The following is a 21545-nucleotide window of genomic DNA, read 5'->3' as shown; positions in this document are numbered from 1 at the left end:
TTCAGATTTAAATATCTTGTGTTTCTTCAAATCACATTGTCTTGCTTGCTGTTCTCTTTTTCCAGATAATGGGGATCTTGTAATTGATCATTTTTCTTTCCTTTTGAGTTAGTTACTTGAAAACTCAAGCCCAAATTGGGATGCCCTTTCAGTAATGTTGTATAGGCTTTATGGCATGGTGTCCATAGACCACCAGTTTCATAGTATTTTCTTATTCTTATTTTTCTTTCATTCCCATTTTTTTCTTAATTCGTATTTGCCAATTATACAATATTCCTATAACTTATACATAAAATTTCTTTAGGAAAAAAAAACAATCAAGTGGGGTGTGTGTGTACGTGTGCAAGTGTGTGTGTGTGTGTGTGCGTAGTATTAAATTTCGCCTGGTGTTTTCCTTGATCACATTTTTTCCTTAAAATATGTATTACAGCTATCTAAAATAATGTTTCTGTGGCCAGTGAATGGACGCTTCCTTTTTACCACATCTGAGGTTAAATTTCAAAGGTCAAAAGATTTACTGATCTCAAAGATCACCTGAACCATCCTTTATATCTAAAGAGGATTATACTTAAATTATTACAGATATAAGGCCATTGATTTTATTAAAGCTTATGTTTTGGTGGATGAAGAATACTATATACTTAAAAAAAAAAAAAAAGATTTTATTTATTTATTTGACAGCACCAGCAGGGGGAGCAACAGGCAGAGGGAGAGAGAAGCAAGTTCCCTGTAGAGCAGGATGCAGGGCTCAATCCCAGGACCCTGGGATCATGACCTGAGCCCAAGGCAGCCCTTAACTGACTGAGCCACCCAAGCACCCTGACAATACTGTGTACTTACTCTTACAAATGGACACTCACCCAGGGTTAGTAGTGTCAAAGAAAAATTGCAACCAATGGAGTTAAATAGGTAAGAAAGGCTTACTCCAGTCTATCTGCAAAGGAGCTCAGGTCTACTGCAAAAAGGGAAAGAGACTGAACTCAATTCCTCTAAAACAAAAGGCAGGAGGGTTTATAAGTATAGGAGTGAGCTAGTTGAAAAGTACTTGAGAATGTTAGAAGGGAGGTTGGCCAATATGATTAAATCGTCTGTATTTGCTAATTGGCACTTACTGAAGTTAGGCTTCTACCCACCCACAGAGACTGGGAGATAGGGCTGCTACCTTTCGTAGTGATGACATTTTAAAGGGATGGCTCCCAGGTCCTTGAGAGATACATTCCTGGGCTGTAAAACTGACAAAAGATTGGGAGGAGATTTATATCTCAAAGGAACAGAGAAATAATTTTTAATTACAAGTTTTATAAAGTAAATGCTCTGAGGAAAGGTAAGTCAGGAACCTATAATTGAGAAGAAACCTGTCTAAAGTTTATCAATCTAAGGAGAATGTTAAGCCATCTTGGTTAGTAGTCAGTCGACAAGTAGACAAAACCATATAGTTTCACTACATATTTAGATCAATAGAAGGAGATAGCTTGGTCTTTTAATTTTAACTTAATTTATTTAATAAAATTTTTTATTTTTGAATCAAACTGTATACCCAGTGTGGGGCTCAAACTCATGACCCCAAGATCGAGTCACATGCTCTACCAACTGAGCCAACCAGGCACCCCAGCTTGGTCTTTTTAAAGATACATTATAACATATTTAAAGCATTTATTTTCATGATAGTGCAGTAATTTTATACACATGGCATTACTCTGCCTTTCTCTGTATCTTTCCTCTTTTCTTCCCTCTTCCTCTCCTCTTGCCATTGTTAAGACTTTTTGGGACCATCCTCAATCATCACTGCTCACATTTAGTCTCAGGTGGTCACTGAGTTTTGGAGCTTCATTGTTAAAGCTACTTAAATCAATAATTCCATACCCAAAACGCTCGGCATATACTTTATGGCCTTGTTGTAAGAAATGAATGAGATAATGTATGTGAAAGCACATTGCACACACCCCCCCCCCCGTAAAATAGCTGTTAAGAGATGTGTTTTTTTCAGTGATTCCATTTCTTACGAATTTATTTCACCTCTTACAAGTCCCATCACTCTGCTCTTTATTCCTTGTTCCAGGGTTCAATTTCCTGGTCTCTCAGCTTTATTTGTGGAGATATACCATGTCTGCTGACAACAGTATGCCCATCTCTGGGCCCATGGTCCCACCAGTATAAATTCCTTCACTCTCCACACCTGCCCTTTGTCCCATCCCAACACATGCACATCCCAGTTCTGGTTTCCTCTTACCCTACTTAGCACGGAGGGAGGCAAATACAGACCAGCCCCATTCTGTAATAACAGAGTCATCCCTGGCATCTGTAGAATGAGAGAGGTACAACAAGATTCCTGGCACATTTCCCACCTGAACACTTACAAAAATAAGAAACACCTTCCTGCTTTTTTGTTCTGGATGTTATGGTTTTGACAAAGTGAAGAGAAGAAAATTTAACAGAAGGATAGGAAAAAGGAGAAAAAATTATGATAAGGGCAGAGAACTAACCAAAGAAAACAGAAATAGATGAGAATTAGTTTAAAAGGTAGACATTAAATTAAAAGTAGCAGAAAGCTCTTGTCTTTCATTTTGTTTTGCTTTGAGAAAAGGTGCAGGCTAAAAGAAGAGCAGAGAAGACAAAAACCACGTGCCAGTTGCCTCTCGGGAAAGGACTGGAGAACAGATGTCCTGATGGGAAAAGACTAGGAAGCTCCTCACAATGAGAAGTCAATTCCTTTTCATTTTCTTCAGCCCCCTGCTCATACACACACCCTAATAGCAAAATAACTCAATCCTTGGTTTATTGATTAGAGTGAAGCCACTGAGAATATTTCTATTTTGTCTAAATTCCTTCTCACTGGCTTCTGTTCTTGTACCTATTCTCTTCAACTCACCTCCCATTTCAGATAAATATCTGACCCAATTATTTTGGAATCTATTCTGTAAACCTTCTTCATCCTTCATTCTTTTTCCTTTTATTCATTTTTTTTTGTCTCCATAATTAGCATCCTGCATGTGCCCAGTATGTGTTCAGCAGAGGAAAGGATGTTTGTAAGGCTATTATAAATATTTGAGAAATGATTACTATTATCTTGCATAGTATGTACCATGAAAAATTTAATATATGTAAAAGAAGAATGATGGAATAAAAAGGAATAAATGCTAAGTAGCAGGGAACATTGTCACATATCTTTTGCTCACTCTGCCATGACAATAACTCCACGAACACTTTATAATGAAGGATAGACTGAATAATGACCCAAATAAAAATTTAATTTTCTTTCACTTTAAGTCTATTGAGTAGTTATTATGCCTAGTCCTTAAAAAGGGTAAAATAGTGCTTTCCATTATTCACAAAAGATACATTTGTGTGGATACTATTGTGCAATTATTCCATAGATCTCTTCTGTGACACTCAAGGAGTTTCAAATATAGTCAATATCAAATGGGACTCCGAATGTTGACAAAGTCACAATATAATAAGCAGGGATGGTTCAGGAAAAATATTCATTACTGACAGACATTAGAAATGTGTTTATGGAAGAATTAATCATAGAGTCAAAACTGGCATTTTTCAGTAGAACTGGTGCATTTCTTCCATTAAACTTGTAATGACTCGGATCCAAAGCATATTTAATTCATGGATCACTGCTGCAATATTGTGTCAACATGTACTTAGGGAGTCTTCAATGTATGGATCACTGCAGTGATAGACTGTAATGGTCCCTCATCTATCTAGTTAATTCATATTATCATAGAACACTAATACAGGGGTTATTGATAAGACACTCCACAACCCATACTTTATAAGAAATTGCTGACAGATCCTTAGCATTATCAGTAGAGTTAACAATAACAACAAACAACAAACAGAACTGTTGTTAAGACTTTTTAGGAAAAATACTTACAACAAACCTTTCTCCAATTTCACTCTGTGCTTAGATGCCCATTTTAACATTGATTTTTTCCCTAAATTATATCTTGTTATATAATATATATAGCTCTTCCGCTTTTTCTGGTCATTTATGTGGCTTATTTTCATTGACTTTTTCAATAGGAAAAAAGTTACTGAGTTGAGGCTGAATACTGAAGTAATAAAGGATCTGATAAATTAGATAACTCCCAGGTGACAATAGGTAATAAATTGAGATTGATGCCCATTTCTCTTTCCTGGTCAGTGGCAGGATATGTTAATATACATTTAGTCAAGAGTTTTGGCTGGCACATTCCTTGAGCACCTTCCTTTTCATAAGAAAACCAAAGATTCTGTCTAATAATTCATGTGGACTATTTTAATTCTCCAAAGAATTAAGTTCAGATTGTCCTCAACTGATAGTTATTCCAAGAAAAAAATTACATAATTTAAAATGCCAACCAATAACAATCGAAAGATATGTAGAAGAAAATAAATAAAAATCAGTCAATTGTTTTCACTTCCATTTTATCCATTGTGTGAGACAAAACTAATGAATTAAAAAAATACTATAGTACATACATAAAATGGAATACTACTCAGCAATAAAGAAAGTAACAAAGAACTATTTCACAATGGCAGGGATAGATCTAAAAATCATTTGTTAAATGAAGAAGTTAGATAGAAAAGACCATATATTGTATAATTCTCTTTATATGACATTATGAAAAAGGCAAGACTGTAAGGATGGAAAATGAGTTTGTGGTTGCTAGAGATTAGCGATGGAAAGAGGGGTGGGATCAAAGGACAAGCATGAGAAGAATTTTTGAACAGTGGAAAAATTTTGTACATTATTGTGGTGGAGGAAACATAACTCCATGCATTTGCCAAAAAAACAGAACTGTCCAAAAAGAGTGATAAATAAAATTGGCAGACATTTCCCTAGTGATAAAGAAAAACATCACCAGTGATCAGATATATTTTATTCCATGTATCCCCGATACAATGTACTGAGAAGTGATATTCTTACTAAAAAATCCATAACTTCAATCAAAGTATAAAAAACATCAGACAAATCCAAATCACAGGACATTCTACAAAATACTGACCATTACTCCTAAAAATATCAGTTTAATGAAAGACAAAAACAATCAAAGGAACTGTCACACCTTAGAGGAGCCTAAAGTGACATGACAACTAAATGCAATGTTGAATCTTAGATTAGACCCTGCAACAAAATAAGGACATTAGTGGATAAATAGTGAAAGCCAAGTAAAGTCTATAGATCAGTAGTTCGTACTATACCAGGGATATTTTCCTAATTTCAGTCATTTTACCATAGTTATGTAAGACGTTAACATTATGGAAGAAAGGAAATTATAAAGGATATACAGAAATTCTGTATACTATTTTTGCAACTCTTGTATAAGTCTAAAATTCTTCAAAGATAAATGGTTTAAAAATATAATGAAAGTGCATGTCATATTGTAGGGGCTATATTTATGTGTTCATCAAGTGCCATGGAGCTAGGAGAAAATCAATAGTCATAGAAACATGACTTGATTTCATAAAATAATTTTTTAAAAACTCATGTAATTTGGACCAAATGCCATCTAATTCCATCCCTTCTTATAATATTTTAGGAATAGAACCCATTTTCTGTTTTATGTTCTTAAAACAACCAGAGAAATCAACTGTAGTAGTTATTTATTGCTATTGCTATCATCTTGACATTATCAGATTATTGGTTATTTGATATATAAATCATAACACACAATCGACCATCCTCAAATCACCACGCTCTAAGTCTATTCCATGACTCCATTTCTGAAGAGAATCATGGATTCATAGACTACTTGAAACATGGGAAACTTAACAGAGATTATTTAACTTCAAAGGTTGCCACTGTTTGACTTCATATATTCTCTGTTTGACAACTAGGACACAGGCTGCAAGTTATGTGAATGTTACTCAAATCCCTAACACGCCAGCCTCACCTCTTTTTCAACCACTACAATCAGATTTTCACTTAAATTCCTCTTGTTTTGTCTGTTGGAACACTTTGGAAAATTTTGTTCAAATAAAGAATGCTAAGGCTGAAAGAAATTTCCCTCCTAACAAATGGAAAGTTGTATTTGAGAACGTATTTGTCCCTCTGCAATCCTACTTCATGAAATCTTAACTCTCCAATACCTCCTGTGCTGAAGTATGAAACCAACCAATATTTTAGTGGCAACAACTAGTCTTACAATTTCCTTACATGTTTCCTAAGGCCTTTATTAATAGTGTAAAAGAGAAGACAGCCTCTCATAGCCAGGTCTTGGCACATCAGTATTAGCTGGGCTCTGGTATGACTAAGAGTTGGACTAGCACTAATGGCTATATCATGTAGTTATCATGAACAACAAGATTGTTCACAGAACATTAATATGAGATAAGACCACTCTGCATCAGCCATTAATCTGGACAAAAACAAGACTACTAAATAATCATGTCTGATCACAGACAATATCACACACATTTCTAATCTTAAAAATGACCAAACATCTGCCAATCCTGGCTAATATGAGTGAATGCTGCTTATTTACCTAACATAACATTAGCCTTACTGCATTCTTTTAGTTTTCTAGATAAGAATTATGAAGAAACAAACATAGAGTTACCACTACTTTCTAATCCACACCAATCCACACCAAAGCCCTGTTTCCTTGAATCTTTCCCCCAAAGCACCTAACAGAAGCCAAAATTCTACAGCCAAAATTCTGTAGGGAGTCCTCTCTAAAACCCTCCACTGAGATACTCCATGCATTCCCATGGCACCATCTCTCCCCTCCTGCAACAAGTCAATAAACCCAACTTTGTTCAACTACACCTATGTTCCTGATGGTCTTTGGTTGAAGGGCATTGACAAGAATGTAAAAGGAAACATTTTATAACACATTTGGAGGGCCACCTTGAGTGTCAGCCTTTCTTTTCCCCATATCGTCCCCATCTTCACATGAAAAACAAATAAACAAACAAAACAAAAGCAACAACAAAACCACAACACAGCTCACAAGAAGAAACTGGTGCCTTAAAAAGGGTCTATAGATCCTACATCATTTCACAAGCAAGCACTGGCCTCCGTTCTTTTCTTCAGGCTGGGCTGGCCCCGCTGTGACAAGACCATGTTGAAGGAGGTTAAGATATTCTATTGAGTTGCTACTGAAGAGTTATTTTTTTATTCAAATGTATAGTATGACTTTTAACAAGGTCCATTCTGAGTAGAAAAGTTCATATAATTTAAACATGAGTTATTTACTTAGTCATTTTTGATTTTGGTAAATTATATCAATACTGATGGACTGTTGTGGAGAAAAATAGATCAAAACCAACTTAATATTTCCTCATATCTGGGCAAGAACTAGAATAGAAAATCCTTGTGATGGGATAAAAACAGCCCCATGGACTAATGACTCAAAACAGCAACAAATTACTGTATTACAATATACAATATTTAGGAATATTTTAGAAGAAAACATTTTGGGTTCATAAAAATAGACTACTTATTTAATATGGATAGACGACTTAACTGTCTGTCTATGCAATCCCTGACTTGGCTTGAAATCCCAGGTTACTGTCAGGTTATTATTGCTTGTTGTGACCTTGAAATTTACCCAAATCTGACTAAGCTCAAGTTTTTCACCCCTAAAATATAAGCTCCATTAGGGCACAGATTTTGTCTCTTTAGTTCACTATTTTCCTGGTGCCTAGAGCAGTTCCTGGATCATAGCAGACAGAATGGAAGGCAGGATTTATAACATGGTAGTATAGTAGCTAGTAAATAGTATATATTTAATACGTGTTTCTTGTTATTGTGATGATGGTGGTGATGACAGACTCATGATTTCAGGTGTAATTTAAAAACAAAATATAACACTCTCATTAATTTCATTAATATAGCAAGTCACTCAAATAAGAATTTGAAAGAATCTGAGTTAGTCACTAAGTAAAGAGTACTGCCTTTTAATTAATATAGAGGGAAAAAAAGGCATCTTCATTTGGACTTGAAAGGCTACATGAAAAAAAAAAAAACCTGAAAATGTTCCATTCTCATCTACACATTTCAAAAATAGTATCAAAATAATTTTTTCCCATTCTAAAATTTGTATAAACTAAGAAGTGGGAAAGGGAGGATTTAAGAAATGTAATAAGATACACAGGAATTTAAAACCTTCTCTTACTAAATTATTATATTATTGATCACTGTCTAGCTTTTCTCTTCTAGACTCAGGAGAATAGCTGAAGTTCTCCAAAAGTTTTAGTAGCCATTTGTGTTTGGGCGGCTCGCTGTCGCTGCCAGTTCAAGTTTTAATCTAAGCAGTTTGGAGTCTTTCAGTTATAAAGATGGGAATGAGAACTAAACTGTGTAGGGGAGAAGACTATGCCACCCTAAAATATGCCACTTTGGCATAAAACTTATTTTGAGCTGAAGGCAACTGAGAAGAAGTAGAAAAGCTCTCTACCCTCCATCTACCGAAAAGCAGGACATAAATTTTCAAAGTTGTTCCCTCACCCTTCTCTACCCAGAGGGACAGCATTAATCACCAGAGACAACTTTCAACCATTAGCCCAGAGTTGAATCTATATAACAAACTTTACTAACTAGCTCTTGTCTCCCATTCGTTCCCCCATATATGTAATTTCTTGCCCTTAGAAACTCAAAATCCTTCCTTTTCCTTTGTCTTGTCACTATTCTAAAAATTATTGTTTCTCGGCTACAACGCTATATAAGCACAAGTTCTAGCCACCCCTTTGGATACTCCCATGTGTAAGCCCAATGCACATGCTAATAAACTTCAGTTTATTTTGCTCTTATTAATCTGTCTTTTATCGGTCTAATTTATAGGACCTTGCTGGAGAACCTAGGAAAGCAATAGGAAAAGAATTTTTTCTCCCTTATTGCTGCTTTAGGAATGAAAAGCCTCCAAACTGCTTGCATGGTCATCCTGAGCCAGGGAGGTATCTCTTTGCTTGCTCCTCCTGGCCTCCTACGTACCTGCACCATCACATCAGGGGCTCCTCCTGGCCTCCTACGTACCTGCACCATCACATCAGGGGGCAGCCTCTTCTCTTGGTACGGGGTCCTGCTATGTCTTTGAAACCCCCTACTCAGGCCTAGGTTTCTTCTTGATGTAATTAGGAAATAATAACCTCTTGGATCTTACATTTTTCAAGCCTAAGAGACAAACAACAGAGGGTAAGCCCCCAAGGTAACTTGCTGCCTAAACAAACATCCGACATTGCCTGAGGTTACTGCTACCTCAATGACAGTATGACATTTGGTCACCCAGAATAGACTAAACAGTCCCCTGTTTTGCTAATTTAGCTTTTTCTAATCTCTGTTGATAGTAACATTTATTCACTTACTAGCAGTTTATAGAGAGGTACATTGGCAAATTCAATCTGTTGAGAAAGCTGTGCTCTACTACTGCTCTCTCTCTCTCTGTAACTCTTATTCCAGAATGTTCTTACCTGTCCTTTCTATTGAGTACTCTGAAGTATATAGTGCTCTATGGAGGCAAACTTTTTCTCAATGTCTGATTCATGAAAGTGATTGATTATGTATTAGGCATCAGGTAGATCATAAAAAATATGCTACCTTCAAAGCATTTTTTCTTCTTTTCCATGTATATTTGCATTTAGAAGAGCGAGAAATTCCTTTTTTACATATGTCTTTAACTATTTGTTTATTTCTTTGGGTTCCCAAAATTTCGGAGAGGTGGGAGAAATTAAGTGAGAGAAAGAGATTTCAACATAGGTGGGTATAAGATCAGCAAAGGTAGCAGCAAGCCAAAGTAAGTTGTTTAGAAATTCATTAATTCACTCTTTGAATGTTTAGATTAATCACATGAAAATTAGTGTTTGCCTCTGGAACAACTAGGTGGTGATAAATTTATTAAATGTCTTTTATACTGACAAATCCTAACTTGCCAAATGTGGCTTTGTTTATGTGTGTAAATATATGCAAAGTAATTCAAACCTCACTTTGAAAATCTTCGACTTTATTTATCACTAAAATTGCCTGTCAGCCTCAGAAGAGACAACGAGGTAATTTGTTAATGGCTAGAAGTGGAGCCCAGGGAGACGTGATTAAACCTAGCTAAAGACTGTGGGGATTTCCTACATGTAGACCCACAGGTTAATGTTCATCTTTCATGATCTTCTAAAGTATATCTTGCCTCCTAATCAGTGAAGTTTAAAATATTCTGTCTCTTAATACTGACAAGGGCCAATTTATTAATTCTCCCATTTTAAATTTATTTATAAGACCAAACATATCTTAGTAGAGATGGAGGATATTAAATCAATTATGTGATTTAACAAAATTTCAAAACATTGTCCTTGGCTAACTTAGAGAGGTTATAAACAAGCTTGCAGGTTCAATAAACAATACGCCTTATATTTAGTAATAACATCTAACATTCATTAAGTACTTACTGCACTCTAAACATTTTGCATGTATGCATTCATTTAATGCTTACAGCAGCCTTATAGGATAGGTATTATTATTATTATGCCAGTTTTGCAGATAAGGAAATTGAGGCATTAAAATCTTGGATAGCTTGTCCAAGGTCACACAACTAATAAAGTGGCAGCACTGTACCCATACTTAAACCCAGGCAGAACAGTGCCACAGTGCATGAATGTTAGAGCCTTTTTCACAGCAACAAGCATTTTCCCAGTGTATGTAGATGATACTTTATCTAATAAAGTACAGATACTAGAAAAGCAGATCCTGATTCTCAGAAGCCAATGCATACCAGAACTATGACTACTTTTATCTTGCAATTTCTTGAAATTACTCTGGTCTTCAAAATGAGGTTTTTATCCTCAAAAGTCTAGAAGATGTAGGCTTGGCACAATTCATCATACTCACTAAGCCTCTCCTTCACCTCTCAAGAATAACCAGAGACTGAATTCTCCAGGAATAGCCCAAGGGCTCTGCTTAATGCTGAAGAATGAGTAAAGATCACCTGGGCTGGGAGTTAGGAAGAGAACACAGAATGAGCTCCTAGGAGAGGGAGCCATTACAGATAGCTGGCAGGACCATAGAGATCCAGAGTCAGGATGGATTCATTGCCAGGGCAGGGGTCCACGTGGAAACTGAGCCAATGCCTGCACACCATGGGTTATCTTTGAGGTGAGAATTGTGCACCTATCCAACGGATGTGGAGTTAGGGTCCTTTGTCTACAGCTGCTTACAAAAGGCTTGAATCACTCAGCAGTGAGATACCTCACTTGAACTGTTACAGTAACTTACATGGGGGATAGAGCAGTGATGAAACCCACTCCCAAGAGTAACTACACAACTAGAATGCAACACTCTTACTTTCAATATACCTGGTAAGTCTTTGAAGACAAACCTTTTCTAGGGAAAGTAATAGTTGGAACAATTTTCTTATTTCCTTGAGTTTTTTCTTTAATTTTTATTTGCTACATCTTTCGACTTCTCAGAATTGTAGTAAAGATTATTTACCATAATTAACAGAAAAACAACTGTGTATGTGAAAACAAGAGCAAAAATTCTTATGTGATAAATGTAAAATATGGTGGCTTTGAATTTTGACTTAGAGTATTCAGAATATGTTTTTACCAGATTGATAGACACTTAAATGATATTGCCATTACAGATGTTTAACATTGTAGGAAAAAACATTTGCTACCAAGTCAGCAATAGGTGTTTTCTAACCAGGTACTGCCACATGACTACACAGTTCATGTTCCATTTTAACTTTATAATGTAGACCAGGGAAATGCAATTGATGCACATGCTCCTTCTGCTTGCATCATTTCTTTCACTGATCCAAGTACACATTAAGGTCTCCTCATGTACTCCAATCTTTACCCACTAACTAGTCTATGAACTGAAAATGATATGAATGACTAATCAGCCCAAAGAGATCTAAGTTACCCCATTTGTTCCATTCCTATTTGGCTTTCTTGCTGGCTGAGCTTTTGTGACCTTGTGAAAAACGGCTGTTTGATCTAAAAATGTGTTTTATTTCTAGGTAATGGACTATGTCAACTTCCATTTCTTATGGAATCCACAGAATACAGTCCAGCATAGCAGGACATTTCTTACATTCTTATTTGCTTGTTCTTTCCCAACACATACTTAACACAACTGACTTCCCAATCTTTACTTATATCTCCTGACTTTAGCAATTGGGTTTTCAATTTCTATAGTATTCCCTTTATGGAGCACAGACATTTGCTGAAGAATATAGTACATTTAGTTTTCCACTCATGTAGCTAGGAAGAAAGAAAGTGCACCTATATCTTGAGGCCTTTTCAGTTAAGTGAGTTTGGCTCAATCTTGCCCAGCTTTTAGTTCTTCCATTAGTGTTAGAAGATGCTTCAGTGAAATGTGCTTTATTTTCCTATAATGGAGGCACCCTTATTGCCACTTTGACACTGAATTGAAACTTGGTTTCCAAAGTCGTAATCGTAAATTTCCCCAGAAGAGTCAGATTTAGATCATTATGCTAATTTAGCAATATATAACTTAAAGTATATATATATATTTGCTTATTAATCTGGCAAAAACTATATTTTAGCCCTGATAGAATTATTTGGTTAGAAGTAAGCCCACTGAGATGAATCTAAGCGATGATACCTGGTGTGTCAAAATTCTTAGTTTTCAAATGGATGTTAGACTCAAGGAAACTTTTTTTTTAAATACCAAAATAGGAGCACCTGGGTGGTTCAGTCAGTTGAGCACCTGTCTCTTGATTTGGCTCAGGTCATGATCTCCAGGTTATGGATTTGAGCCCAGACTCAGGCCCCATGGCTAGCAGGGAGTCTGCTTGAGATTCTCTCTCTTCTTCTCCCTCTGCCCCTCCCGCCATTCACACTCACTTTTTCTCTTTCTCTTTAAATACATAAATAGAATCTTTAAAGAGAGAGAGCGAGAGAGCAAGAGAGAGAAATGCCAAAATAAAAGTATCTTCTGTGGAGGCCACAGAGCTACAACAGCATGAAGACATGGATCCAGCTCACTAGAAGATACAATGAAATCTCATTTTCTACCCTCATTCTTTCTGAAAAACAAAAATTGAATTTTAAAATTTTAATTTATTAGTATTTCTGTGTCAAAGATGCTGTAGCCATTAGATATTCCCCATACTATTTACTTTAAAAAACATTATTTGCTCTGCTCCATGATAAATTAAAATGTTTAAAAGGTTTGTCTCCTGAATATACCTCTTGCAATAGAATCTGAAAGATAAAGTAATAAAATACAGCTTTGATTAGTAAGAGTTCTCCAAAGAAACAGAACCTGTCTTTCATACTATTCATGATGAGGAACTTGTTCACATGATTACGGAGGCTGAGTAGTGTTTAGTCTGCCATTTGCAAGCCAGAACCCAGGAAAGCTGATTTCATTCAGTGAGAATCCAAAAGCCTGAGAATCAGGCAAGCCCATGGTATAAATCTAGTCCAACTGAGGGGAGAAGATTAAGATATCCCAGTCTACAGAAGCAAGGAAAAAGGAGTTAAACCCCCTTCTTCCCCTAACTTTTGTTCTTTTGGGGCCTTCAGTGGGCTGGATGATGCTCAGTAACACTGGGAACGGCGATCTACTTTCCCAGAATCCACCATTCAAGTGCTAATACCAGTTGTCACAGCCCTCACAGACACATCCAGAATTATGCTTAATCGGAGCACCCTGTGGCCTGTCATTTTGACACATAAAATTAACTACCACACATCTTATGTTATAAATGAGGAAACTGAGCCCGAGTAACTAACCCTAATCTCTGAGCATGTTAGTGCAGCATTAGACCTAAATACTGGACTCCTGATTCCTGATCCAGGGTTCTTCAATATGTCACTTTGTTTCTCCTGTGAAGTGGATGCTTGTCAACTTAAAAATTTACTTAAATGACAATTTGAGTTTTAAAAAATATGGACATTTCATCTAGGAGCAAAGAATCACACTCAACCCCCAAGTTCAAACATGTCATGAGATTGTAACAGAAAAAAAATACTATTTGTAGAGATAGGAAGATAAGGAATAAAGAAGATAAACTATCTTCCTAAAACGAATATATTAGCAAATATCTGATGCCAAAAATATATACTTATGTTCATTACAATTTAATATTCCCAATATATTGAAACACCAAGTTTTCCTTAGTGTATGACTTGCCTCACAGGCTACAAATAGCCACCATTAGCTGCTCTCTTATTTTCTTTACCATATGAATGTACTCACCCATAGTATGGCATCCATGACCTAAGGATTGATCTCAAAAGAGGAACTAACAATTTATTTTAGTCAATGATGTTTCAGGTAGTATGCTAAATATTTAATGTAGAATATTTCATTTACTCTTCACCACAATCTATGAGATTGGTATCATTCTCTCCCTCTTTTTTTTTTAATTAATAGAGTATAACTGACATATGATGTTTCAGGTGTACAAAATTGATTTGACAGTATCATTCCTTTTGGAAGACATGAAAAATGAGCCCCAAGGCTATATAAATGTCATAATATATAATAGTAAAAATTTAGAAAGTATTTTCATATTTAATAAAACTAGTCAACTGTAGTAAGCTCACCTTTAGTGAAGCCACTATTTTTTTTAGATTTATTTATTTGACAGAGAGAAAGTGAATGAGAGAGAGAGAGAGAGAGAGAGAGAGAGCATGAGAGGGGTGAGGGGCAGAGGGAGAAGCTGGTTCCCTGATCAGGAACATACATGCCCTGAGCTGAGGTCAGAGGCTTAATCCACTCAGCCACTCAGGTGACCCTAGTGAAGCTGTTAAAATGATGGCTTCACTATAAAAAGTAGAGGAACAAGAAAAAAATGTTTGGGAATATTATATTTAAAAAAAATACATGACAGTGTATGCTAACTCATTTCAAATCTTTAGAAATGTTCATATAAACAAGGAAACAATTAATGAAAATATAACAAATAATTCAAGATAATTATAAGAAGACAATCTAATCAGAGTTGTATGAGGGTGGCCATATAGGGCCTTTTTTTCTTTTTTATATGTTATGATTGATTTCTGTAATGTAAATATGTCACTTTTGCACAGATAAAAATTCTGTTCTATGAAGAACTAAAATGCAGTATAATTTAGGTAATACTAAAAATAAACCTACCTAAAAATGAATATATTAGTTTTAGGTATTTTTAAATCTGAAGTTTAACATATCATTTTTATTTCATAATATTCACAATAATAGTTTCCATATTCTATTAGTATTTTATTTAAAATTTCCCCAAAGTCTGGGATGGCTGGGATGCTCAGCAGTTGAGTGTCTGTATTCGGCTCAGGGCATTATCCCAGGGTCCAGATCAAGTTCCACATCAGGCTCCCTGGAGGAGCCCGCTTCTCCCTCTGCCTATATCTCTTTTCTGTCTCTGTCTCTGTCTCTGTCTCTGTCTCTATCTCTATCTCTACCTCTGTGTTTGTGTGCGTGTGTGTGTGTGTGTGTGTGTCTCATGAATAAATAAATAAAATCTTTAAGAAAATAAAAATAAAAAACCTCCCAAAGTCTATCTGGTATTTCTTTGTTTAAATTTCTCCCCTGGTAATATTCCATATTAGATATTTGGAATGATTTGTCATATGTAAAATATTACACTAGAACTAAGGTCAAACTTGCTGCCTGAAAGTTTTTTAGATGCTTAAATTAGCTCTCACTTTTCACTGTTTTATGGGTGAAAATATCCTATTTGGGGAGCTGCTTCCCCCTATTATCCTTTGATTTTATATACAGCTGCATGTTAAAACTTAAAAACAATTTAAATCAAAACCAGACTTCTCTATAATGACTACGAATGAAAAATAAATAGAAATATTGAAAGACTTGGTCTGGCTTGCCTTTCCTTCTTTCTTTTTCTTTCTTTCTTTCTTTCTTTCTTTCTTTCTTTCTTTCTTTCTTTCTTTCTTCTTTCTTCCTTATTTTTTCTATTGGCACAGAAATAATTTGGCTGCAAACCATCTCATCTCTATAGCATGCATGACTATTTTGTCCATTACTGTTCAACTGAAAAAAGAAGAATGTTTAAAAATAGAAACAGAAAAAAAAAGAAAAAAAATAGAAACAGGAAGGTGACTTTTGATTTTAGATGGAGAGTCTCCTTTGTGGCACCTGGGCTTAAAAATCATTGTTGAAAAATAGTTCACTAATCTCAGGGGTTTGAGAAAGAAGAAAGGATGAAGAACCTCAGAGAGATGTGCAGGGCCAGAATCATGCATGGTTGGCCCGTGCTTTCTCTCTGGTCCTTTACATACCGTGATGAGCAATACCTGGAAAATGCTGTGAGAGGTGAAGTCATTTACCCAATGGCCAGGCATTTAACGATAGGGTTCCAGAGGAACTATAGGCCTAAAGATTAAGCTTTAGGGTAGGTGACCAAAGAGAAAGATTAGAAACAAAACAATAAAAACCTAAATATACTAAATGCTACAAATCTTCAATAGTACTTAATCTAAATGGATTAATGTGGCTTTCTGTTAGTACATTAGCCCTCCAATAATAATAATATCTAAATAAAATTTTAAAAATATAACACACTAAAGAATGAACAAAAGAAGCAAAAACTAGAAGGGATTTGATCCTTGAAGAAAAAGAAATACACGAAGTTCAGGGTAGGACTAGTTACATGGCTTTTCTTATTGAGAACATTCCTAAAGTCTGTACAGAGCTGGCAAACAGAAGTCCAGTTTTTATTTCATGTTATTTTACTTTTCTTTGCTTTTTATTTAATTGTTTGAGGCATCAAATGAAATAGTCTGGGGCTACCTAAACAGACAAAAATCAAAGGAAGAAATCCCATAAAGGATCCACAGTAGAGGAAGACCCAAAATTATCCTATAATTTTCCCTTACATTCTTGACTGACCACTTAGTGGCAAACATGTAAGGAAGACTTGAGGACCCTGCAGGAAAATAACAGCTAGAAAGCTGGAAGAATTGAGCAGAGTTTTCAAGGATTTCCCATTGTATGAGAGTCTGGAGTGTGAGTTCTTCCATGTTAGAGAGGCTTGGTAAATACCTCAGGTGTGACAAAGACTCACTCTAATAAAAACAAGTCTACACAAGTTCAAAGTGATCAGTAAATAATTTAACTATCTGATATAACAAAAAGTAACATTCATCATAAGATAACAGAATCAACAGTCTCTACAATTAGGATTTCCAGGGGAAAAAATAGCAGGTAATTACTTAAACAGAAAAAAATATGACCAGTTATCTGTCTCTTTCTCTCCTCCTCTCTCTCTCTCTCTCTCTCTCATACACACACATACACACACACAGAGTCAAAACAGATATGATGTGACTAAGATATTGGAGCTAGCAGACAAGGAATTCAAAGTAGCTATTACAACTAGGTTTAATGTAGTAAACTAAAACTATATCTATAATGAAAAAATAGTAAATCTTAGTAGAGAAATGGAAACTATAAAAAAAACTAAATGAAGTTCTAGCATGGAAAATTATATGATATGAAAATTTTCCTTAATGGTCATAACCAAGTTGGAGAAAAAAGAGACCTGATCAGTAAAATTAAAGAGAAGTTATTAGAAATTAGTTAATCTGAAAAATTGAGAAATAAGAGATTAAATAATAAAATTCAGGTTCCCAGTGACCTGTAGAACAATATGTAGTAGCCTAAGACATATGAAGTAGAGTCCTAGAAGGAAAGAGAAAAATAAAAGGGTGGGAGGTAGGAGGGATAAAAAATTTGTTCCAAAAAATAACCAAAAGTTTCACAAGTTTTGTGAAAATACCAAATTTGCAAGTTCATACCTAAATTAATGCCAAACTAGATTAATACAAAGAAAACCACACTGAGGTATATTATTGTCATAACACTGAAAATCAAACACAGAGACAAAACCTTGAAAGCAGCCAGATATAAAAAGTCAAATTACACAAGGGGAAATAAATACATGAATGAGTGCTAGCTTTTACCAGAAACAGTAAAGGCCAGAAGATAAGGAAACATCTTTGAAGTCCTATAAACATATCAACTCAAATTCTTTTTTCCATATAAAATACACTTCAAAAATTAAGGAAAGACAAAGTTATTTTCAGATAAGTAAAAGTAGAGAGAATATATCACCATCAAATATTAGATCTGAATTAAAAAATGCAACAGGGAGTATACAGGTTAAAGGTAAATGTACAAGATGAAATATAAACTTGTAAAAAGAATCAGAACTGGAAATTATAAAAAATATGTGAGTAAATATAAAAACAAAACCCTTCATTTCTTTAAAAGGTCTATGCTTGTTCAAAGCTAAAAAGCTACAGCATTATATTGTTAGAAATTTGATGTATGTAAGTATAAAATATATTAAAACAATAGCACAGAAGACAGGAGGACAAAGTGGTACAATATTAACTTTAAGTACACTCTGATAAGTTAAGGAGACATATATAATCCCTACAGCAACCAGTAAAAATAACACAAAGATATATAATTTAAAAATCATTGGAGAAATCAAACTAGAATATTAAACTGGAAATATTAAACTCATTTTTTAAGGGAAGGAAAGAAATAGCAGAGAGGAAACAAACACAAGAGATGGGACATATAGAAAAAATGGTATAATGATAGACTCAGTTCAAGCTGAATCAATAATTAGACTAAATGTAAAGTTCTAAACACTCCAATTAAAAGACACAAATTGTCTGTGACAAATGAGACAAGAATATACAATGGGGAGAAGACAGTCTTTTCAATAAATGATGTTAGGAAACCAGGACAGCTACATGTAAAAGAATGAAACTGAACCACTTTCTTACACCATGCGCAAAAATAAATTCAAAATGGATCTAAAAAACCTAAATGTGAGACCTGAAACCATGAGACTCCTTAAAGAAAACACAGCCAGTAATCTCTTGGATGTCAACTTCAGCAATAAATTTATGGGTATCTCTTCATGCCAAGGAAATAAAAGCAAAATAAACTATTATGACTACATGAAAATAAAAAGCTTTTGCATGGCAAAGGAAATTATCAACAAAACAAAAATTCAACCTACTGAATGGGAGAAGATATTTGCAATGATATATCTAACTGGGGACTAATATCCAAAATTTACAAATAAATTACATAACACCCAAAAAACCCAATTAGAAAAGGAGCAGAAGGTCTGGACATTTTTCCAAACAAGACATACAGATGGCCACCAGACACATGAAAAGATGCTCAACATCACTATTTTTCAGGGAAATGCAAATAAAAACCACAATATTAACTTTTACCACTTAGAATATTAGTATCCAAAAGATTATAAATAAGTGTCGGTGAGGATGTAGAACAAAAGGAACCCACATGCACTGCTAGTGGAATTTAAATTGGTGTAACTATTTTGGAAAACAGTATGGATGTTCCTAAAAACAAGAAAACAAAAAAATAAAACAAAAACCAAAAAATAACCATATGATTCAATAATTCTATTTTAGGATATTTACCCAAAGAAAACAAAAACACTAATTCAAAAATATATCTGCACTGCTATGTTTACTGCAGCATTATTTACAATAGCCAAGATATGGAGCAGTCTAAATGTTCACTGAGAGATGGATGAATGAATAAAGAAGTGGTGTGTGTATATATAATGGAATATTACTCAGCGATCAAAAAGAATGAAATCCCGCCATTTCCTGTGAACAACCTAAAAGGTATTATGCTAAGTGAATAAACCAGACAGAGAAAGACAAACATGGCATGATTTCACTTATATGTGGAATCTTAAAAAGAAAAACAAAAAGAAATGAACAAACAAAAATCAAACACACTCTTAAATTATAGAGAACAAACTGATAGTTGCCGGGGGAAGATGGGTGGGGATAGGAAAAAATAGATAAAAAGAGGAGAGATTCTTAGATTTTAAAGGGAAAGCAAAATCCAAGTACATGCTGCCATAAGAAAGGCATTTTATTTATTTATTTATTTTTAGATTTTATTTATTTATTCATGAGAGACAGAGAGAGAGAGAGAGAGGCAGAGACACAGGCAGAGAAAGAAGCAAGCTCCATGTAGTGAGCCTGATGTGGGACTCAATCCCAGGACTCTAGGATCATGCCCTGAGCTGAAGGCAGGCACTTTAACTGCAGTGTCCCAAGAAAGGCATTTTAAATATGAAAACTGGTTAAAAGAAAAATATATACTGTTCAAATATCAATCATAAGAAAATTGAAGTACTTCTATTAAGACAAATGATGAGTTCAAAACAAAAATATTGCCAAAATTCAGAGAAACATTTTATATCAATAAAAGAGTGAATTCATCACTAAGGTATGATATTCCTAAACATGTAATACATAATAGCAAAGCTTCAAAATGCAAGAAGCAAAAAAAACCCAGAAATTAAATGACAAATAGATCCATCCACAGTCACAGCTGAAAGTTTGCATGCTTCTCTTTCAGTAATTGATAGAACAGCTAGACAAAAAACTAGAAAGTTCATAAATTTCAACAATAATATCAAACAGTTTGTCCTGACATTCATAAACACTTCAACTAACAGAAGTAGAGAATCATCTTTAAAAATGCACATGAGGGGTTGCCTGGGTGGCTCGGTGGGTTAAGTGCCTGACTTTAGGTTAAGTTATGGTCTCAGGGTCCTGGAATCCAGCCCTGCGCAAGGCTCCCTGCTCAGTGGGGAGTCTGCTTATCCCTCTGCCTCTTCCTCTACTTGTGCTCTTTTCCTCTCTCCCTCAAATAAAATCTTTAAAAATAAATAAATAAATAAAAAGGCACATAACATGTTCAGCAAGAAAAGCCATATCTGTGCAATAAATCTTAAACTGAAAATGTTCAAAATTACCTTATAACCAAACTTAACCAGTAGAGGGAGGCCTGGGTGGCTCAGTCAGTTAAGTGGTGGACTCTTGATTTTGACTCAGGTCAGGATCTCAGGATCCTGGGATCCAACCCTGGCAGCGGGCTCCATGCTCAGTCTGAAGTCTGCTTGAAATTCTCTCTCCCGCCCCCTGTGTCCTCCCACCTACTCTCAATCTCTCTCAATCTCTCAAATAAATAAATAAATCTTTAAAATTTTTCAATCAGTAGAAATTAAAAACAAATTTTAAAAATAACAGATATCTAAAAGCTTCAAATATAAGGAAATTAAACAATCTACACTGTACTTAAATTATACTCACCTAAGAAGAAAACATATTTTTGGCTTAATAATTAATAATAAAAAGTATAGTATATTTAAATTGCTAAAATAAAACACTTGGAAGGAAATTCATACCTTCAAACACTTATACTAGAAAAGCTAAAGGTCAAAATCAATGACTTAAATTATTATTTTAGGAAATTAGAAAAAGAGTAAGTTATACATAAAGCAAGTAGGCAAAAGGAAATAATAAAAATAAGAACAGAACTTAAAGAAATAGAAAGCAAAAATAGGTAAGCCAGTCCAGAAATTAAGAAAGAAAACACAAATTTACAAGTAAGGAATTAAAAGGAAATGACACTACAGATACTAAAGACATTAAAATTATAATAAGGAAATACACTGAACAATTGCAAGACAAATTCAGAGTCATGAAATAAGTGGAAAAATATTTCAAGAATAAATTATGACAATCTTACAAAAAATCCTTCAGAAAACAGGAAGTAC

Source organism: Nyctereutes procyonoides, unplaced genomic scaffold (genome assembly GCF_905146905.1).
Source record: "Nyctereutes procyonoides isolate TBG_1078 unplaced genomic scaffold, NYPRO_anot_genome, whole genome shotgun sequence".
Classification (NCBI taxonomy): Eukaryota; Metazoa; Chordata; class Mammalia; order Carnivora; family Canidae; genus Nyctereutes; species Nyctereutes procyonoides.
This window is presented reverse-complemented; position numbering follows the sequence as displayed.